The sequence below is a fragment of the Schistocerca nitens genome, chromosome 5, assembly GCF_023898315.1.
Source record: "Schistocerca nitens isolate TAMUIC-IGC-003100 chromosome 5, iqSchNite1.1, whole genome shotgun sequence".
NCBI lineage: Eukaryota > Metazoa > Arthropoda > Insecta > Orthoptera > Acrididae > Schistocerca > Schistocerca nitens.
In genome coordinates this window covers 680,124,097-680,127,233 of record NC_064618.1, presented here as the reverse complement: position 1 = coordinate 680,127,233, position 3,137 = coordinate 680,124,097, and the positions used below count along the sequence as shown (strand labels likewise).

General features: G+C 39.0%; 1 pseudogene; it reads left to right on the top strand.

Moving 5' to 3' along the window:
- The first annotated feature begins 244 nt into the window (after nt 1-244).
- Nucleotides 245-362, top strand: LOC126261315 (5S ribosomal RNA; annotated as a pseudogene).
- The last annotated feature ends 2,775 nt before the right edge of the window (nt 363-3,137 follow it).

Below are 3,137 nucleotides of genomic sequence, written 5' to 3'. Positions count from 1 at the left end.
GGGCCGTAATCAGTTACTCTCAGTTGCACAACAAATATGTAAACTTTATTTAAAGAAATTAAAATTTTAAAGCAATCTCTTACAAAAACACAACTGACTGTATGATGGCTGAAGGCCTTACCACAGAAAAAGAATTCCACAATTTTAGAGCCGAAGGCCACCAACAATAACCTCAATCAACAAACGGCTGAAGGTCTGAAATAGAAGTCTGAAGAACAATTCCAAATAGCACATATTAAGATAGGGCAACGGCCTTGCCGCAGTGGATACACCGGTTCCCGTGAGATCATCGAAGTTAAGCGCTGTCGGGCGTGGTCGGCACTTGGATGGGTGACCATCAAGGCCGCCATGAGCTGTTGCCATTTTTCGGGGTCCACTCAGCCTCGTGATGACAATTGAGGAGCTACTCGACCGAATAGTAGCGGCTTCGGTCAAGAATACCATATTACGACCGGGAGAGCGGTGTGCTGACCCCACGCCCCTCCTATCTGCATCCTCCACCGAGGATGACACGGCGGTCGGATGGTCCCGGTAGGCCACTCGTGGCCTGAAGACGGAGTGCTTTCATATTAAGATAAATACTTCGTTTTAAAACAAACAGTAACATGGCTGGAAGTCTTATTATAAAAGAAGTGAAATTATTAATCAACTGAAGGCCACAAACAATTTCAAATAACAAACGGTTGAAGGCCTGAATTAGAATTCAGGAAAACATTCCAAATAACACTTTTAAGATAAATCTCTTGCTTTTAAAACAAGTTTGTATAAAAAAAAAACTTACTGTAATACGGCTGAAAGCCTTATCACCAAAGAAGTGAAATTATTGCTCAGCTGAAGGCCACTCCAACAATAATTAGAAAATTACGAATATCCTTAAAACAAACATCACAATCTAAGGAATCAGGACAAGCGGTTTTCAGCAAGTGTTCCAAGGGTTGGCCTGGGAAGGTAGCTCAAACATAAGGTAAGATGACACAGGCAGCCAAGAGTTATACCAGCACCCTATAGGGGGTGCTGGTTATACTCACCTAACAGGATGGCAACTCAAACTAGGGACATGAACGGCATCAACGCGAGCCGCACGCTGCTTAGAAATATTACAATTTTATGATGTAATCAACCGCTGGTAATCATTTTTCAAAAGTTAATAACAATTTTCTAAATAAAAAGAGAAGAGAAAAGAAATTCTTTCTGGTAACTCCTCAGCTGTTGGAACTATTAAAGAATAATTGAATATAAAATGTGTTTGTCTTCCCTTTGACGTAAATTGAGAACAGAAGCTTAGGCTATGTTATCTGTTTCTCAGGGACATGGAGGCTTCATGAAAGGCAGCCTACAGGCTGTAGTGGAGAAGGAAGTGAGGACAACGCGATATTTCCTTCTTGTAATAAAATACAATGAAGAAGGAAAATCCCACCCCCTACTTCTAATGATTTAGTGAAAGTGTCGTACGTGCCTACGATTGTGCTTAAATAAGTGAGTACTGAAAAGTGAAAAACTTCGTGTTTTCCTTTTTCAGGTAAAGACTAAAAAAAGCATTTAATAAAAAAATAATTTTGCAATAATCAGAAGTTTTATTTCATGTTTCTATGTAATTTGTGTACATGGTTTGTAAAAGTCCATTATGTCATTTTTTCTCTGTATGTATGTACGGTTATTTTGTAAGTGTAGCATTAAGGTAATTTGCTAAAAATCAGTTTCATTCAAAGGAGGTCCGCTATAATAACATCCCTTGTTTCCAATATTTAATTTTGTTTAAAAATAAATTTTTCATAAGACTAAATAGGGTGAAGTGGCGAAACAAGCGATATATCATTTGAGTGACACAGAGGCTAGAGAGAGTGCCGGGACTTACCCCAGTTCACTGCTACTAGCACCACGTCACCATAACGCGTCTGTGCGTAGCACAGGAGTACTGCACAATAATTTAAGAATGAAATTAAAAGTTAAAGTTGCCTTTCCAAACGTTGTCAGCATGTGCTTTAGTATATTGATATTTAAACTGTCAAATCTCAGACTGATTAGATTAATATCTTTCCATAAATACATGGTTTTAAGAAAAAAACAAGTCGCGCTAAATAATAAAGCTAGGAAGCCAAAAATCGGTCATAATATGTAGATGTATGCCAAACTTAACTGGTTACAAGTTCAACTTGATCGGAACAAAGTTTTAGTCAGAATCCGCATTTTTACGAAAAATAATTGGCGCTAAATAATAAAGCTAGAAAGCCAAAAATTTGTATGAAGCTTCAGTTCAACATAAAAATAGTAGCTACGTGACCCCATTAAGCTACATCAAATAGTTTTCGAGTAATTTACTGAAAACTAAATTTGGAACAACAACGTCCTTATTTGTAGTAGATTAAGTATCTGTTATATTAATGCTGGAAAATTCTGAATACAGCACGTGATTAAACCAATTAAATAATAGAGCTATAACAAGTTTCAAGATGAAACTTCCTGGCAGATTAAAACTGTGTGCTGGACCGAGACTCGAACTCGGGACCTTTGCTCTACCATGTGAGCTACCCAAGCACTTGCCCGCGAAGGGCAAAGGTCCCGAGTTCGAGTCTCGGTCCGGCACACAGTTTTAATCTACCAGGAATTTTCATATCAGCGCACACTCCGCTGCAGGGTGAAAATCTCATTCTGGAAGTTTCAATATCTTGATGTTAATAACAACCAATACGAAGTCTCTTAAACTTGTAGGTCAGAAGTCATGTTCTACTGTCAGTTCCGTTCTAAAAATTTTAGGCGGCAAAGTTGATATTTAGGCGAGCTAAAACTGTTTCAGTGATTTTAACCAACTCAACTACATTCATACAGAAATTACGAAGATTCTAAATTGATTCATGACATTGTTATAAAATATTGTGTGTCCGAGGAAGCGACCATTTGGTTGCCGCTACTTGTGTTCAGAGCGTATGACGGCAGGTGTTTCTGTCGGCCATATGTATGTATATAAATCCGGCCGGAGAGGCAGTAATCACTTCACTTCGCACCCAGTGACTGTAAGGTCCACGTTAGTCAAACGCCGGAGTACGTCCTGCCTCAGATAACGTCACAGCCAGACTGCAACTAAACTCATGTTTTTAGTGATAGTAGAATGTGAACTCGCGAGGACTGTACACCGTCCT